This window comes from Nomascus leucogenys, chromosome 3, assembly GCF_006542625.1.
Source record: "Nomascus leucogenys isolate Asia chromosome 3, Asia_NLE_v1, whole genome shotgun sequence".
NCBI classification, from domain to species: domain Eukaryota; kingdom Metazoa; phylum Chordata; class Mammalia; order Primates; family Hylobatidae; genus Nomascus; species Nomascus leucogenys.
Window position 1 is genome coordinate 50246708 of NC_044383.1, and position 20711 is coordinate 50267418.

At 33.7% G+C, this 20711-nt stretch overlaps 1 protein-coding gene across 1 annotated transcript in view; it reads right to left on the reverse strand.

Annotated features, from left to right (window-relative positions):
- Window positions 1-20711, reverse strand: part of PCDH15 (protocadherin related 15) — a 979523-nt gene that overhangs the window by 752885 nt on the left and 205927 nt on the right. The gene's annotated exons all lie outside the window — the stretch shown is intronic.

Below are 20711 nucleotides of genomic sequence, written 5' to 3' on the forward strand. Positions count from 1 at the left end.
TTTTAGTATAGTTTATCTGTTATAGAACTTCATATAAATGAAATAATACAGTATATCAAGTTTATGCTACATGTATATTATCTAATGGTACCTTTTTCTATTTTAAATATATGGAATAGCAAATATGAGAATATTTTTAAACTCATCATCATCATTCTAAATTATAAACTCAATCATCAATAAAAATTAAGATCTTAGTAAACCTCACAAACCATTTTGTAAAAAAAATTTGACTGCCATTTTGTGGTCTGTAATATATGATTTATTTTTGAAATGTGGGAAACAGATTCAAAACCTAGTTTCAATGAATAATCTATAAAAATTGCTCTAATATAAATTTTTTTTTGGAACAATCATAATGTTTTCAGAGAACATAGAATTTTAGCACAATATCTTGATATTTAAAAAATAAAAGAAAAAAAAGCAAAACCCAAAAAACTAAAAAACTACTATGTTAATACAGAGTCAAGATGTATTTGGATAATTTGTTATTACTATTGAACTTTTTATAAAATTAAAACATATATATGAAAACAGAGAATTTACTAAAAACTATACTGTGAAGAAAATATGTAAAGCAATATTCTTGCACAACAGGCCATTCAATTATTGGTGGGTTTTAAGCTCATTTTTTATTTGATCATGCTTATTGCTTAATGGTCATAGAAATGTTCCTTTATCAATTTTCACGGGAAAGTTTTGCAGCAGAAAATGTCCTTAGAATCAACATGTCTTGCATGTTTGTAAAATAAGTGATTCCTTTTTCCAAAATGTTAAAATCATTAGTACACAAAAGTCATTACTACATTAATTTATTTTAAAGTGTTCCTTTTCAGTAAGCAGGTATTAAGGAAGTTGGTATTGGGATAAGATAATTGTGCCAAAGTAAATTCTTAATGGAGTTCATAAGGGAGGAAATACAGTAACTGTTCTACTCCAAGGTTGGCTTTGGGGGATTTTTCAAACCAACTTAAAAGTCTTGGATGATATATCTGACTGGAGATTATTTCTATTCCCTGAGAACCAACAACATGCTGGCAAGAGTGAAATAAGGAAGCTTGAAACAGTCTGTTCCATACATCAAGATGCTTTTAGAGTTTCTCACTCAAGACTTTAAGATACACAAAAATCTTGCCGCAAGATGTCTTGTAGTTGGTGTGACCTCAGTACACAATGAAGTCAGAGATTATGTTGGGTTCTAACAACTCAGGGTTTTTAGATAAGATCTAGAGTTAAAAGCTATAAATCAGACCTCTAGAGGAGGGCTACACTGGTCTAAATTTTCATGAGGAATAGACTCTCTTTGCCAATACAATTAGGGGTGTGTGTGTGTGTGTGTGTGTGTCTGTGTGTGTGTGTTTGTGTGAATGTGTTTATCTCACTGTCTCAGTAGTATGTAATCGTGTGATAGGTGGAAATTCATAGGGAGAATGGATCAACTACAAGTGGTCATGGGTAGTGCCATGTGGAACCATACTGGAGCCTAAGGCAAAAGGAAAGTGTCTGTGGCTATATACATGACTTCCTGTGCTTTTTAATGGTTATTTTTCCAGAACATAAAAAGAGTTTTAAAAAATAATGAAAACCTGGAAAGTAGAGTATTGAAACATACGATCTAGTTTTTAGTTTAAATATCTCATTTATGCCAAAACCTGAATATATAATATTTTCAAAATGTACTCTTATGCTTACTCATTTTTAATTGAGAGAATTGCTATGTTTGACAATTTCTCTTGACAAAGGTCTTAATTAACTTTTACTTAATTTCGACTTACTGATCCTATCTTTTAGATTTTGATAAACTATTTCTTGTGGGATTTTCACATTGGATTTCTATTTTTTAAATATTGCATTGGAATATATTTATTCTATTATTAAGTTGTATTGGCATTCCTTAAATTCTGCACCCAAAGGAAGTGCTTCACTTGTGTCCACCTTTTTTCTTCTTTTCTTTTTTGAGATGGAGTCTCTCTCTATTGCCAGGCTGGAGTGCAGTGGTGTGATCTCCTCTCACTGCAACCTCGGCCTCCAGGGTTCAAGCAATTCTCCTGCCTCAGCCTCCTGAGTAGCTGGCATGCAGGTATGTGCCACCACGCCTGGCTAATTTTTTTTTTTTTTTTGTATTTTTAGTAGAGATGGAGTTTCACCCTGTTGGTCAGGCTGGTCTTGAGCTCCTGACCTCGTGATCCACCTGCCTCCGCCTCCCAAAGTGCTGAGATTACAGGTGTGAGCCACTGTGCCCGGCCTCACTTGCATCATTCTAATTGCAGCCCTGATGATGAATTCTTAGGTTTGACCTTGGATTGTGTGCATCCAAAGTGAGGCAAAAGCCACCAGAAATGAGATCAAATAACTGAGAGCCCAATGCCCTAAAATAGACTTTCCATGTAGACAGCAAATGCACAACGATTATAAAAGGAACTGATGTAGAGTAGAGGGCCTCGAGCCAGAAATTTGAATGAGGAGAAACTACTGGCAAGACAGGAGATGCAAGCAACAACAAAGTTTTGGGGTAGCTGGGGCTTAAAAGAGCATAAATCTTAGCAAATGAGAAGATACCAGTCCCACCCTCTTGCTCTGAGGTGCTGAAGTACGAGACAATAGACAAAATTTGGAAAAAAAAAAAAAAAAAAAGCTGCAAAGAAATGGTTTCCTGGAGGAAAGCATGAATGTCGTAAATATAATGGGCTTTCTGTTCAGTATTTCAGTATCTGGTAAATCTCATCATTAGAAGCAATGCAGAAAATTAATATATTACCTTCACAATACCCTCATTATAACACCCGAAAAGGCAATGTACTAACCCATGAGGACTCACTTAACTCATTACAATGGTTTAGTGAGCTATATTGAGCTTAAAACATATGCTGGAATGGAAAAAAATGAAAACCCTGAAAAATAAGCTCTTCGGAGGTTTAGAAATGAAATGGGAGTGATGAACAGCTAGGTGCAAGGACATGGGGGTATACATGGTGCCAAGTGAGAAGGTATCATTTTACTAAACACATACTTCACTTTTTCACATTTCATCTATTTTTAGTAGCTTAAAAGAAGCTTTTGTTTTAGCTTAGGCAGAAACTCTTAGGCTTTGGACCCATGTTCCAATTCTATACATCAAAAATTGTGAAAATTTCTAGAGGGAATGATGGCAGGACTTCTCAGAAGGTTGGAAAATGGAGGGTGTGAGTTGAAGAACAGTGGTTAATGACAAAAATTGTAGATGAGATCCACCTGACCACAAATAGTTTCTAAAACCATATTTGGGGATTTGGGTAATTTATTTGCACTCCTAAAACCTCTGTTTCTTCATCAATAATTGGGCATAATGACACTACTCAGGTTTCTTATGAGAATTAGATGATGAAATACCGTGTTTGTCATGTAGGAAGGTATAAGAAATTTTACACCTGCCCACATGACAAATATGGCATAATTAATTTATAATTAATAACTTGACTTTTATAACTAATTTACTGACAATTACTTACTGAGTACCTGCTATGTGTTAGGGTAAAGCAATTCAAGAACGTAACTGAACTCCTGATATTTGTGGCTTTACATTCTAGCAGGTGTGCTATCATGAGTGATATTATTTATAACATCAAACACTAGCAGAATCACAAACAGCTGACTCCACCTCGAGTTTGCCTTCTAGAAACAGAAGAATAGCATGAATCCTTATTTTCACAAAGTAGATGAAGATATTCAATTTGATACTTTAAGAACTTTCCAAATGAACTAATTTGAAAGGAAAACGAAAAGAGAGGATTGAAGGAATTGTCATTCCCTGTGCAAATATTTAATCTTGTCAAGTTCTCTTTAAATTTGAGTGGAGGCAAATTCCTGAAGATCAAGCACCTGGCCTATGAAAATGTGTTAAATATGTTTTGATGATAATTTCGGTGATCATAGAAGGCATTTCCGAATGGAATCCATTACACTGCTTCAAGTATTATTACGACAAGTTCTAGTTCTTTCACTAGGTTAATAGATTAATAAGTTTTATTATCTTGCTTGTAGAAAGCATTGAAAATTCCCAAGGAAGAAAAAGTAAGTTCAAACAGGTAACCAGAAAAATGAAAGAGAAAAAGGATAATTCACTTCTCTATTGTAATTTATGTGTTTCTTGTATGTGGGATTAGACCCAGGCCAGTGCTAATTTTGTATCCCTGAGGAAATCACATACCCTTTCAAGTTTTAATTATTCACCTGCAAATCCAAGATTATAAAATGACCTCATATTCTAGTTCACAATGTTTTTATATCGATATTTTATTTCTTTACTTTTTCCTCATACTATGCCTTGCTTCTCCTTTATATGTAAAGTTTACATATCAATTTATACATGCATATATATAATTTTTCTATCAATTTTAGGAGTGGATAAATGATGTCTTTTACCCAAATTCTTGCCAAATCTCCTTCCAAGAGAAGTATTGCCTATTATACTCCAAATGTACAATACGATAGCATTAGTTTAGTAAAAAATAATATGTCTTGTTTCTCCTTTTTCTTGATGTTTTCATAATTTTAATAAAAAACACTTAACCAAAGTGCTGAGGCTATGTTTACAATAAGGTATTTTTAAATTTTATCTCTCCTCTACCAACACATATACATAAATTTAGGAGGAAAATAAGACTAGGTAGCATCAATTTGGTGCTAATGAAAATGAAACCAGTATTGATATTTTCTAAATCTAATAATGCATGCATTTTGAATGGTTTTCTTTGACTCATTTCCCCTGAAGGTGAATTCAGATTCTTTAGGCATTTTCCCAAAATAGTTTTTAACTCTCTGCCTTGTAGTGAAATTTTCCAAATTGAAAGGCCATGTAGAATACATTGCAAACAATTTTACAGCCTTCATTAATATATAGGTCGATGTCTAGGTCACAGCTTCTATTAGGTAGCCTTATCTTTATCATTTTCCCCAACTTCAGATTCTGGTAATTGCATGACTTACCCTACCCTCTGTGTTTAAATCCTAGATTAAAGGAGGAAAACAGGGTCCTGTGAACACTAGCCTCAGGTACTGACAGCATCATCCTTTGTAGCAGTCCCTGCACCTTATCCTTACTTAGTAAATAATCCTTTATTTAAAAAAAAAAAACTGAAATTAGCCAGTTTTATTATTTCTTTTTTGTCAGTTATTTGATTTAATGTCCTAGATAAAATCTCATTATAGCTAATTCCTAATATTAGCCAAGTTATTTTATGAAAAATAACTAAGACAGAAAAAAATTGGCTTCAATATTTGGTTACAATTTTAGAATACGAGATTACAAAGAAATTGTATTGTACTCACGATGTTGGTAATGGGGTTTAACAATATATCTTGGGAAATAAAATATTTCCGTCTATATCAGAACAGTATCTAGATGCTTGTGCTTCTCTTAATCTTTTAAAGTTTCTTTTTAAATGTCTTGTTCTACTGGGCTTACTCTACAGTGCTGTTAGGTCTATTGAAAATTCCTAATTTTCAATATATGAAAGAAAAAAGCAAATGAAAAGAAATATCAGAACAAGACATGTATTTAGTAATAAACAAGTCAACTGCTTTCTTAAAACTAGAGTTCTAAATTAGTTCTCAGACACTTCCACGTAAGAGTCACATGACACTTACTAATTTTAACAGAAGGCTAGCCCTGGAGCAGTGACACATGTTTTTGTGCCACATTTAATTCCACACAAGATTGATTTTAATGGGAATTGCTAGGGAGTAACTACGGTTTTGCCCATGGTCATCAAAGTCACTACAGCATGTCTTCAGGAACTAGGCAGTCAATTCATCGCCCTGGCCAATGGCCGATTTGCAAGCTAGATACATATCTTTTACCTTGTTATTAAACAAACAAACAAACAAGCTCTATTCTTCTAAGTGAGTTGGTTACATTTAAATTATCATTTATCTATGCATGTATGTATGTATCCATCTATCTATCTACCTATCTATGTCTTTTGCTGACGTAGAACTGCTGCTTTTCCAGTTGTATCCAAGTAAAGTTCCATATCAATGAAATGATCCCTTTTGTACAGTTATTAGGTATAAATTTTCTATAAAAATTAGCATTGGATATGTAGACTACTCATGTAGTTAGCGATTTAAGACCAGACTTGGAGAAATAAACATTAAGTCAGAATGAAAATCACTGATCAGGTGACATCCTCCTTTAAAAGCGAGAATATTTCCCACAGACTACTAATCATTTAAACATAACTTGCTGTAAATGAAAGATGAAGATGAATAAAGCCAAACATTGGTATGCTTCAGGGCAAGATCTTTGTATATATTCTATCTGGCATTTGTTTTTGAAAATTATCTTTATTCATGTCATGTAGCTATCAAATAAAAGAGTGATAAAGGATCTCTGGGTTATGACAGTACTTCTGTGATTTTTTTTATATGTAATGAATTCAGTCAGACTCAATCAGTCTAAAAAGATGCAAATTCTTGGGAATTGTATCCAGATCTGATAAAACGCTGGACCCTGGTTAACACAGTATGGTCCACATCATTGACTCTCACAGTTACAGTGTAGTAATACATCAGAATATTTGCCAGAAATGTCCAGTGATGTTGGTTCCATTAGTACTCAAAGTAAAAGAGTGCATCTATTCTCTCAAGTAATTGAATGTACAGTGTGTGTCAGACTTTTGTGAAAAAATACATTGGTAGTTCCACTCTTGAGGAGTACACAATCTGTTAAAGACCACCAAGTTATTTTTTTACGGAAGTCTTTATGCAAAGATGAAGAAAAATGTCTACATTGACGGCTGAACACCTAGGGGACTGAGATGTAGTGAAGATAAAATGACGACCACAGAATGCATACCTGAAAGACCTGAAGAAAATTTTAATTTCTTTTTTTTTTTTTTTTTTTTTGAGACGGAGTCTCACTCTGTCACCAGGCTGGAGTGCAGTGCAGTGACGTGATCTCGGCTCACTGCAACCTCTGCCCACCGGGTTCAAATGATCCTCCTGCCTCAGCCTCCTGAGTAGCAGGGACTATAGGCGTGCAACACCACGCCCAGTTCATTTTTTTTGTAATTTTTAGTAGAGATGGGGTTTCTCCATATTGGCCAGGATAGTCTCCATCCCCTGACCTTATGATACACCCGCCTTGGCCTCCCAAAGTGCTGGGATTTACAGGAGTGAGCCACCACTCCCAGCCGAAAATTTTAATTTCTTGACCCATATTCTTCACTTATCTCTAAACTATGCTTTCAAGAATAATGTAAAGGCAAGTTAAAAATGTAGTGTCCAACTGTTCTCACATTAAGAAATCAGGGTAACTTTTGGTGAGAATACAGAAAAGGAAAAAAAAAATTAAGTCAAGATTAATTGATCATATTAATTTCATGGTATCACTCCACAAAAACCCAGAATAATTAAACTAAAAATAAAAGTTCAAGGGGAAGCATTCCTACAAAAATTTCTCATGACAATTAATGTACTGGTTAAGCCCCTTACAGGAGTCAGGAAACAGGTTAGATTCCTTATCCAGTGTGCCCACTAATAGTCCCTTTATAAAACCATCTCCTGGAGGCACTAGTCTTCCCTCAGAAGAACAGTAGGTGAAGGAGTTCTCTGGTTTCTGGCCTTGAGGCCGGTTCCTGTTTAAGCCTAAATAAATACATAAATAAATATTCCTCTTCCAAGAGGCATCTGGCAGTTCCCCTTATCCCTGATGAGTCCTTCTTAAGACTATGTCGAATTAAGTTAAATTAATCAAAAGTAAATTAAGATTAAATTGTATAATATTGATTCATACATTACCTTGGATGATTTATATACATTTGGAAAGTTTAATACTTTATCACAATAGTTAAGTTTTAATGCAAAATAAAATTATCTATGTAGTGTTTTAAAATGTTGATTAACCTACTCCTTAGCCTTTTTGAAGTACTTTTTAAATTTCTGGTGTAAATGCTAGCATGTATTTCTTTTAAAAAATCCTACAGGAAGTTTTTGTGCCTTTCAAAGTTTGAGGGCCCCTAATCTTAGGCATACTAATCAGTCTTTCTTCTGATTAATGTGGCATTGTACATCATTTTATAAATATGAGTTTCAAACCCTTGATTAAGAAACTGCTCATTATAACATTCTGACATTTGGAAAAATTAATTTAATATTTTGTATTTTTAATATAGATTAATTCTTTCATAACTATTAACCTTATAGGAAAATGCTAGAGGGAATGATTTTAGCAGATTTTTGTAAGAACTCATCTCCTAAGGTTTAAGAAATACCTACATGGTTTAAAATAGTAATAATAAACATAGTAATTTTAAAATAAGATACTATTTTGTTTAGGTCTTCCAAGTCAGTTAGCTGGTGTCAGTTTCATGGTCAGAATGACAAAAATATATAGTAAAAATGTACAGCTCGTTTAGCTGTTGAAGGCTAATGAACAATTAAAGCATTCCATAAGAACTCAATCTCACCCATTTTTTAGTCCTATTTAAACCTTCTCCTCCTTTCCACAAAGTTCAAATGGCATAAATTATTTAAGTCATATACAAAGGGAACCCAATCAGGCTGGCAGAAGACTTCTCAGCAGAAATCTTGCAAGCCAGAAGGAATTAGGGGCTTATTTTCAACACTCTAAAAGAACTTAAACTAATAATTTCATATTCCTCCAAACTTAGCTTTATAAGGAAGGGATAAATAAAATATTTTCTAGACAAGCAATTGACAAGGGAATTTGTAATCACTAGACCAGCCTTACAAGGCAACCTCAGCGGAGTCCTAAACATGGAAAAAAAGGACAATTTCTGCCACCATGAGAACACAATTAAATCCATAGTCTGCAGACCCTATAAAGCAACCATACAATAGAAACTACAAAGCAACCAGCTAGCAATTTCACGACGGGATCAAAACCTCACATATAAATATTAACCTTGAATTGACATGGTCCAAACACCCCACTTAGAAGGCACAGACTTGCAAGTCGTATAAAACACAAAGACTCATCCATCTGCTGTCAAGAGACAGAACTCCCATGTAACGACACCCATAGGTCAAGGTAAAGGGTTGGAGAAAGATGTATCATGCAAATGAAAAACAAAAAAGAACAAGAGTCACTTGTGTTAGATAAGACAGAATTTAAACCAACAATAATAAAAAAGGATAAAAAATGTCGTTAAACAATGACAAAGGGTTCAACTCAACAAGTAGACTTAACTATCTTAAATATGCACACACTCAATATTGGAGCACCCAATTCATAAAACAAATACTTCAAAACCTATAAAAAGACTTAGGCACAAAACAATAATGGGAGACCTCAACACATCAATGACAGCATTAGAGAGATCATCAATGCAAAATAACAAAATAATCCTGGACTTAAATTTGACACTTCACCAGTTGGACCTAGTAGGTGTTACAGAGTACTCTACCCATCAACCACAGAATATACATTCCTCTCATCTGCACACAGAACATAATCTAAAGGTGACCACATGCTCAGCCATAAAGCAAGTCTCAATAAATACAAAAAATTAAAATCATATCAACCATACTCTTGAACCACAGTAGATTAAAACCAGAAACAATACTAAGAACATCTCCCAAAACCACACAATGACATGCAAATTAAACAACTTGCTCCTGAAGGACTTTTGGATAAACAATGATATTAAGGAAATTTTTTAAATTATTTAAAATAAATAAAGATACACAACATATCAAAATCTCTGGGATGCCACCAATACAATGTTAAGAGGAACATTTACAGCACTAAGTGTCTACATCAAGAAGTTAGAAACATCTCAAATTAATGATCTAACATTACACCTATGGGAACTGGAGGAAAAGGAACAATCTAAACCTAAAGCTAATGAGAGGAAAGAAATAACTAAAATCAGAGCAGAACTGAATGAAGTAGAGACCCAATAATCCATACGAAGAATGAACAAGACTAAAAGTTGGGACTTTGAAAGAATAAACAAGAGAGATAAACCTCCAGCTAGATTAACAAAACAAAAAAGAGAAGATCCAAATAAGCTCAATCAGAAACAAGGATGACATTAGAGCCAAACACACGGAAACCGAAAAGATCCTGAGAATGATGAACACTGGATGCACACAAACTAAAAAATCTAGAGGAAATGGATACATTCATGAAAACGTACAACCTCCTCAAATTGAATCACAAAGAAATTGCAACTCTGAACAAATGAATGAGTCATAAAAACCCTATGAATCAACTAATGTCCCTGACCAGGTGGATTCACAGCCAAATTATAGCAGAAATATGAAGAAGTGCTACTACCAATTCTACTGACACTATTACAAAAAATTAAGGAAGAACTCCTCTCTAACTCATTCTATGAAGCCAGCATCACCCTGATACCAAAACCTGGCAAATAAACAATGAAAAAAAGAAAAACTATAGGCTAATATCCATGATGAACATAAAAACAAAAATCTCCAGCCAAACACTAGCAAACCTAATCCATCAGCACATCAAATAGCTATACCATGATCAAGTAGCCTTTATTTCTGGGATGCAAGAGTAGTTCAACATGTGCAAATCAATAAATGTGATTCACCACATAAACAAAATTAAAAACAAAAGCCATGTAATTATGATCATCTCCATAGATGCAGAGAAAGCTTTTGATAAAATCTAACATCCCTTCATGGTAAAAATACTCAAAAAATGAGTCACCAAAGGAACATACCTAAAAATAATAAGAGTCATCTATGACAAACCTATAGCCAACATCATACTGAATGGGCAAAAGCGGGATCAATCCCTTGAGAACTGGAACAAAGCAAGGATGCTCACTTTCACTACTTCTATTCAACATAGTACTGGAAATCTTAGAGCAATCAAAGAAGAGAAAGTAATAAAAGACATCCAAATATGAAAAGCAGCCAAACTATTTCTCTCTGCTGACTATATGATTCCACACTAAGGAAACCTCAAAGACTCTGCTGAAAGGCTCCTGAAACGGATAAATGACTTCAGTAAAGTTTCAGAATAAAAATTCAACATACAAAAATTAGTAGCATTTCTATAATGTTCAAGTGGAGAGTCAAGTCAAGAACACAATCACATTTACAATACCCACAACAAAAATAAAATCAAAGAGGTGAAAGATCTCTGTAATAACTACACAATATTGCTGAAAGAAATAATATATGACACAATTAGAAATTCATTCCACACTCATGGAAGGGAAGAATGAATATTACTCATGGTCATACTGCCCAAAGCAATTTACAGATTCAGTGCTATTCCTGTAAAACTACCAATGCCATTTTTAACAGAAATAGAAAAACAGGATTCTAAAATATAGAATAAAAAATAGCCTGAATAGCTAAAGGAAGGTAAACAAAAAGAAAAAAAGCCAGAGGCATCACATTATCTGACTTCAGCTATACAATAAGTCTACAATATCCAAAATAGCATGGTATTAGTACAAAAACAGACACATAGACGTATGGAACAGAAAAGAGAACCCAGAAGGAAAGCTGCACACCTATAATCATACGATCTGTGACAAAGTTGACAAAAGTGAACATTGGGTAATGTTCAATATATGGTACTCAAAAACTGGCTAGCCATATGCAGAAGAATGAAACTGGGCTCCTACCTTTCACCATATAATAAATTCACTCAATTCACTCAAGATGGATTAAAGATTTAAATGTAATACTTCAAACTATAAAAACCCTAGAAAAAAACCCAAGCAACATCATTTTTGACATTAGGCTAGGAAAACAATTTATGGCTAAATCCTCAAAATCAATTTCAACAAAAGCAAAAATTGACAATTGGGACATATTTAAATTAAAGAGTTTGCACAGCAATATAAAAAAATTTTAAAAAGATCAACAGAGTAAATAGACAACCTGCAGAATGGGAGAAAATATTTGTGAATTCTGCATCTGACAGAGGTCTAATACCCAGAATCTATAAAAAAACTTAAACAAATTTACAAGAAAAAAATACCCTATTAAAAAGTGGGCAAAGGACATGAAGAGGTACTTCTCAAAAGAAGACATACAAACAGCCAACAAACAAACGACAAAATATTCCATAAAGATTGTTAAGTTCCATTGGATCATATGATAATTTCATTGAATCTGTGATTGGTAAAATTTATAGCTTCAGTAACACCAGATGTAAAATGAAGAATCTATATGTTGGTCAGGTTATAATTAAGACCTTATTTTTCTTGTCATAATTACACATACTCTTTTATCATGTATTTTCTTGAGGAAATACATATATGCAAACAAAACAGTAGGTGTTCTTATTTTCTTTTTAAACAATACAATATGAAATATAAATGTACAGTAGATGCCACCCAATTTAAGAAATAGAACTTTACTGGCCAGGTATGGTTTCTCACTCCTGTAATCACAACACTTTGGGAGGCCAAGGCTGGAGGATTTCTTGAGGCCAAGAGTTCAACTAGCATGGGCAATGTAGGGAGGCCCTGATCTACAAAAAATAAAAATAAAAAATATAGCCGGGCATGGTGGTGCACACCTCTCAGCAGGAGGATCACATGAGCCCAGGAGTTGAAGGTTACAGTAAGCTATGATTGTGCCACTGCACTCTAGGCAACAGAGCAAGACCCTGTGTCCCGAAAAATAAAAATAATGAAAACATTTGATCTAAAGAAAGGAATATACCATGTTTTCCTTTATTTAGCATATTAATAAAAACAATAAAGATACACACGTTTCAGTTACTGGTATCTTAGAATCTCTTGCATATATACAATCTGAGCTATTTGATTAGGAAAAAAATTAAAAGAATCTCTTGCATACCTTTTCTTATACTATCCTGAATTTTGTCATTACTTGCCATAGTTGATAGATATACTATAATGTATGTACCCCTAAACAATATATAGTTTTTCCTTTATTAACTTTATGAAAATACAATTATATCCCTGATAGTTCAGATCAAAAATTCTCATATGAAATATTTTATCCATGCAGTTAACAAATTTAATCCAATGGCTATGAAATATAGACTATTATACCAAACAATTGAGGAATTAAAATGATTCTATAATTTATTTTATTGACTTGTGCTACTTGGATAATTGCTATTTTCCTCCATTTTATTTTACTAAGTGGAGGGCTGGTTTATGTTACCTTTCCATGGGGAGGTCAAAATTAAACATATCTCAAGGCAAGTGTGGGCCTGGAGACAACACTAAAATGAATATAAGGAGAGAGATACGCTAAATAAGGGATATCACAATTGGCAAATGCTTTTATTTTTGACCTATGGATGGGGAGGGATACATAGAACTGTAGGGTTAATAGTATCCAAACACATAGAAATTCAGTAGATAAGATGATCAACTCCCAATTTCTACTAAAAGAAAGTTCATATGCTAATCAGCCATATCAGTTGCTTCAATTATAAACCTCATTTACAAGTCTTAATAGAAAAGGAATTGATTTTTTCTACTGTCAAAGAGGAAATAAGTGAAAATAGACACGCTTTAAAGCATATTCAACACCTGCACAACAAACTTTCAAAGGTAGATCTATTTAGCTACCATCATTTACTTGAAGTTAAACTGGTACACAAAAATCTATTGCCTAGATGGTAGTCTTCATTTTATCATTTAAAATTAAGATTCAACTAAAAGATCAATAGAGAAATATTTGATTGAAAGAAATATACCATGTTTTCTTTTATTTAGCATATTAATAAAAACAATAAAGACACACACGTTTCAGAATGGAAAGAAAGACATTTACTTTTAAGGGGAGAATATATTAATCACCTTATTATTACATAATACATTCTTTAAGGTCAGGTGTAGATGCTCAAGCTTGTAATCCCAAAGCTTTGGGAAGTTGAGGAGAATGACTTGAGCTCAGGAATTTGAGATCACTCTGGGCAACATAAGAAGACCCTATCTCTATAAAAACTAAAATAATGAAAATAAAATTAGTCATGTGTGATAGTGCCCACCTGTAGTCCTAGACCCTTGAGAGACTGAGGCAGAAGGATCACTTGGATGCAGGGTTTTGAGGCTGCAAGGCTGCAGTGAGCTATAATTATGCCACTGTACTCAGGCCTAGGTGACAGAGCAAGACCCTGACTTTTTAAAGAAACTGTATTTGCTTCTATTAAACAGGTCACAAACACTCTCAATAGTTTTTTTCTCAAAGTTGAGATACATGGAACAAGTTTTTAAAATTTCACCATATTGATAAAATTATCCCCTAAATCAAGGGTAATATATTACCCACAATAACATATTTTCCTATCTTCTTTCTTTTACTCCTTACTGGTTTTCTACTGCATCAATAATTTGTTTCTTTTCTCTTTATTCTATCTCGATTCATGTCTAGTTCTCTTTTCCTATGATATCCTCCTTATAATTTTAACCCAATTCATCCCTCTAATCTTCCATTCACCATCTCTCTGCTGTGTAGGAAGCATAGCTGTGCTGACTTCTTGGCTGGACCACTGAAATCAAGTAATGAGTGAATATAAATCGGAATCATGGCTGTAAATTAAAAGAATGTGGCCAAATGTCCATTAGCAACCATAGTCTAGTCATATGAAAAATGTGGCTATTTTCAATTAATAAAACAAAACAAGGAAGAAAAGGTAAAGACAATGTCAGGAACAATTATAAGAATAAGCATGTAACAAGCAAATTGTAGGTTTGCTTCAACCAAATGGTAGGTTTGCTTTCATTACATGAAAATTTTACCAAATTGTATATATAAAATCTTCTAAGAACAATATACAAATACATTTTAATATATAAATTGGCTCAAGAAAGTCATTTTTTGGGGACTCTAGATTTATAGGCTCTTTAAGTCTCTTAAAAACTGTAAATGACCCAAAGAAGTTGACTGCCCTAAAGGTTTAGTTTAAATAAACTGTCCAGTGCACACTTCAAATATAAGCTGAACAACCTTAATTGGAATATCTATCCTGTGAGGTTTTCCGGTTTCTGATTTGGTACTCCCCAAGTAGCAATTTCCTATGAATTACCATTTCCCAACTAAGAGGTACAGAAATTCCCAGTTTCTTTAGGAGGCTGGATATTTTAAAACTTGGCCTTTATTAAGGTTTTCAACAAAGTTCTAATTAAACTACACTTCATTAATGGATTACCCCCTACCTTAGAATAAGGAGAGCTTTCTTACAATTATTAAAGCTAACCCTCAGAACAGTTGTTAATAACAAGACTAAGAACAATTTTTTATTTTTTTTAACTTCAAAGTTGTAGGCTAAACAATAGTTAACCAATAATTCACTTATTTTATTGGCATCATCAGTCCTCCTAGCAATATGTGTGTTTTTTTTTTTTTTTATTTCAAACTTGGTGGGGGAGGCGGTGAGGACTGTACAATTACTAGTCACTGTTTTCCCACTTATTGGTACTATTAGCTTAACAGATAAAACCACAGATAAGAGCCACAATCAACTTCAGCAGTTTCCCAGAGGCAAGCTCTTGCTTTTTGCTGATTAGCTTCATTCAATTATGTCTTCTTAATTGTTCATGTGCTAAAGCTCATTAAATGAAAAATAGTATTCCTTTCCTGTGGGTAGGGCACTTGAGATTTGAAAAATAGCCACTTCATCTCTGCCTCAGAGGCACAAGTAAGTTAATGTGATGGTATCTGAAAAAGCTCAACAGATTTGTGCAGATAGACCTGCCCAAGAAAGGACAATAAAATTAATAAAATTGATTGTTAAATCAAGTCAAAAATAAAATTACTCCCAGTATTTTCCTTTAAGATTAATTTTCAGGAAAATTAGACCCAGTTTTGTAGCATTTGATTATGCTCACCTCTGTAATATAATTTTCATTGTAAAAAGATCAGTTATTGCTGTTCCATTACAGATGGGATTTGGGGAAGGTGGAGTACATTTTTAAATTTTTCTGAAAATAGATTTTGAAAGATTAAAAAGTGTGTCACACAATTGATTTATGAAATATTCTAGAAATGGAGAAGCTAAGTTTCATTCATTAAAATAGATTCATTGAGTACCTACTACGTTCCAGGCCTTTTGATACACAATGAGGATACAAAATGTCTTAACTTCAAGAGGTTTATTAGTCTGAGTAGAAATAATGATTCAGTAATAATCCATTAGCTAATATATACTGGCTATTTACTAAGGACCTATAAAGTACTTGGTCGATATGTATCACCTTACTTAATCTTTTTAACGATCTTATAACATAGACCATATCATATTTTTTATTATAGATGAACTAAGGCTTAGAAAAATTATATTGCTTCCTGATATCGCATAACTAGCAAATGCTAAAGTTTAGTTTTAAACAAGATATGACCTTGCAGCATTCCTATTTACAGGTACTCCTCACTTTACACAGTTCCTATATGCATACATTTCAGTTACCATGTTTAGTTAAATTAGACCAGTTACCCAGCGACATAGTTCAAATTTCAGTTACCACAGTATATTAACAGTAAGTAATTACATAAGTGCAAATTTTGCTCCTTGCTCTTTTGTCCAAAATCATTATGTAAATAACAGGTGTGCTTCATGATCAGTGACCACTGGCATCATCTTTTTAAATGTCTGTCAGTGATTGATCACTACACACCTATTATTCAGCACATGCAGACAGAAAAGTGTGCAGTTATGTTGTCTCTGTTTCCCATCGATAAACACAAGTGCCATTTCTTAAAAATAAATAATTGAAAGAATTGGCCGGAAAAGATAAAAGTACAACGTACAGTAAAATTTGAGTCCAGTGAAAATGGAGCTACGGCAAAATCCCTGTGGGAATATTGACACTGCTGCCATCTGAGGAACTTAAGCTTTGCAGCCAGAACAACTTAGTGCAGAGGAGCTTATTGACATAAATGAAGAAAGCGGATGTGATGAAAAGGATGAAGATGTACCAGGCTAAGTGACGCCAGCAAAAATCCAAACACACAATAAAAAAAAAAAAAAAGACTTACATTAAAGGAACTTACAGAGATACTTAACCATATTGAAAGCATCAAAGCATAAAGTGATGAAAGCTGATCCAAATTTAAGATTATGACAATTTGCCAAGGCATAAAATATTGCCCCCTTCATTGTAAGCCATATAAGAAGAAATCAATCACTATTCAAACTATTAGTAAGCATTTTTTAACAAACAAGTAAACTTTAAGTCTTTAACTTCAATGTAATTAAGAGGGAATTGGCCAGCAAATGTGAAAGTATAGCAAATAAATGAAAATAATGCTGCAAAAAATAATAATGTAAGATATGAGTTGAATATAAACAAGAGTTATGGAAAGAAAGAACTGACTTTAATTCTTTAATTCCCAATGTAAATTCCAGGATGTTAAATGAATATGTTTTATAATTTATTTATTTTCGTACACATTTATAAGTGACAGTAAAAGAGTTTCTAATATTTTGAAAAGAAATTAAAGGTTATGGAATAATATTTGTTCTTGATTATTAAGATAAACTTGCATGATTTCAGCTGAGATTATTATGTTTATCATCCTTCACTACCATGTAAAGTGTGGGTATTAATTTATTATCTGTTTGTTTAAAGTGAATGAAACACAGCTTAGTGTTATATCAACAGAAAAATATTTAAGAGGAAATGACACTAAATCAATTTTAAGATAATGCTTCTATTATGTATGTTTCTGTATCATCTTTCTAAACATAATTATGGAAAAGGCATCCCAACTGGCGATATAATTATTGCCAATAATGTAATAGTAATGACAATATATTTGTTGGTCAATTAAAAATAACTACATTAGCTTTGGTAAAAATACATTTTTCACTTACATGATTAAAGACACTTATCAGTGCTCTTGTGATCCTACTTTAAGATATACATTTTCATATTAATTTGTAAATGAAATGTAGGAGTTTTTCATAACCAACAGGTTTAAAGCTGTGTGAAGATATGTGAGGGAATATATAGTTATGTCTGTAAGAATCAGTGATGTGACATACTTTGTGTTTTGTTGTTATTGTTTTCTTGAGACAGGATCTCACTCTGTTGCCCAGCCTGGAGTGCAATGGCGTGATCACAGCTCCATGTGGCCTCTACTTCCCAGGCTCAAGCGATTTTCCCACTTCAGCCTCCCAAGTAGCTGTGACTACAGTTGCATGCAACCACACCCAGCTAATTTCTATTTTTTGTAAAGACAGGGTCTGACTATGTGGCCTAGGCTAGTCTTGAACTCTTGGGCTCAAGCGATTCTCCCACCTCATCCTTCTAAAGTGCTGGGATTACAGGCGTGAGCCACCACACCTGGACTGATGTGCCATAATTTGTAAATGAGTTGAGAATGGCTGCTAGCTAGTGGAAAAAAATGGTGATATTATAAACATGGGTATATTTTCAAATGAATTCCAAAAGTTTGAGAAAGTAATAGAATTTTTGTCTGTTTTGTTCTCTGTTATTTCCCAAACACAGATACTCAGTACATATTTTTGCTTTTTTATAAGGAGATGAAAAAGTCTGACATGATTTTATAAAAAATAATTTTGATGTTAGTAATCATTACTCAACACATATTTTTGAACAGTTTAAAGGAAATTTCCACTGTTTCAAAAGATCCCACCTTCCATTTCTCTCTGATCTCATCTCCTAGCAATCTACCCTTCATTTATCGTCTTCTAGTCATGCTTACCTTTTTGATCTTTATCAAACACAACAAACATTCTGAGACCTTAATATTTCTGTTCCCTCTCCCTGGAACACTATTCCTCAAGAAATAAAATTAGGTAATTATTTCAATCCAGCTGGTATTTAAACATCTTCTGCTCTAGGAGGCCTAGCTGATAATCTGTACTTAATGTTCCAGTTTTCCTATACTCTCTCTGAACCCCCATTGGCCAGTCTATTTTGTTTTATCCACAGTGCCTATCACCTGTTGGCATATTATATGAACTCTTTGTTTATTAACTTATTTGTTAATTGTATTATCATTTATGTCTATCAATGGAATGTAGACTCTAAGAGAGCAGGCATATTTGTGTGTGTTATTCATTGATATTTCAAGATTACCAAACATTGTCTGTCATATAGCAACCATTCTTTTTTATTTCTTTCTGAGACAGAGTCTTGCTCCCGGGTTCATACCATTCTCCCACCTCTGCCTCCTGAGTAGCTGGGACTATAGGCACCCACCACCGCACCCGGCTAATTTTTGTATTTTTAGTAGAGACAGGGTTTCACCATGTTAACCTGGGTGGTCTCGATCTCCTGACCTTGTGACCCGCCCACCTCAGCCTCCCAAAGTGCTGGGATTACAGGCATGAGCCACCATGCCTGGCCCATTCATTACATAAGAATAAAGAAATATCCCCTTGACATGAAATTCTGTGTATTGGAATAATATATATACCATGGCAATGAGCATTTGTCATTATCTTAGTCAGCAGTATATATTTTCCTAGACAATGAAAAGACTCCCAATTTGTCTTTTTGTATGACAAAAAGAACTGCTAATCACTTTCCCAGTTTGGCTTTTATTTGTTTATCTCCAGATTAAAGTGTTATTAAGGATGAATTTAATATTATTTTTTCCATTTAGTGAACTTTTAAACAATAAAACATTTTTAAACAATAAAACACTTTTATCTATGTTGTTTTGCACACATATGACAATAAAGTGCTATCATGCCCATACTATACGTAGAAAAACACAAGTAGAAAGAACATAACTGATTTGCTCAAAGTCATATAACTCAGAAGTGACCGAATACATTTGCCTGACTCCAAAACTTGGTTTGATTTTATCATCCCTCGCTGTCTGTCAGATCTGATATATCAGTCCAAAAATTACCTCTTGCTTAAATTAGATGTTTTGGATGACTTTTTTAATTTTCCGCGTTCCATCATTTATTAGCGCCAATATATAAATGGTTATTTAGAATACAGAGATTTACACATATTCGGGACCAACATTCCAAAAATGGCTTAAATATTTCTGGCAGCCTAATATTACCTATGGAGAATTATTTTCCTCAAGAACATTAGTTAGATGTGCTATAATAATGGCTGAGCAAAGTGGCACAACACTAGATGCTGTGTAACTCTGGGAACACGTTATTTCCTGTTCTGATAGAGATCTGTTAAAGACCCTCATCTGTTACAGGAAGAGAGAAGAGCAGAGTAAAAGTGCTTTGCCTACCTAAAGGGATTGCTGTAAGAATCTGATGAGTTAAATTGTGTGAAAGCATTTTGCACCCTCTAAATCCTCACATTTACATGTGACTTCCCTGTATGACACAAGCTAACAAACAAATTAGAAACAAACAAACAAAAAAACCAAGACACAAAAATATCTTTCTGTTACCTCATTTGGGAAGGGGTATAAAAACTCAGAAATAATAGTATTTACGTGTACATGTAGTTGGTAAACATTCAATGTCATAAAAAGTAAAAATAATACCACTAGCAGAGCGGAATGTATTTTTACTTATGCATATATACCCACATATCGGATTTGTCTCCATTTCATCTGTAGAACCTAGCCACTAGCCAAATGCCTGAAGCCCCTAGAACCCCAGTGCCTAGTGTGGTATGCAGAAAATAATGGCCTGTTATATGTCCATTACCTAATTCCAGGAGCCTTGGAATATGTTACGTTACCTGTTAAAAGGACTTTGTAGATGTGTTTAAAGTTAAGAACCTCCATATGGAAAAATTGTCCCAAATTATCTGGATAGACCCAATCTTATCACATTAGTT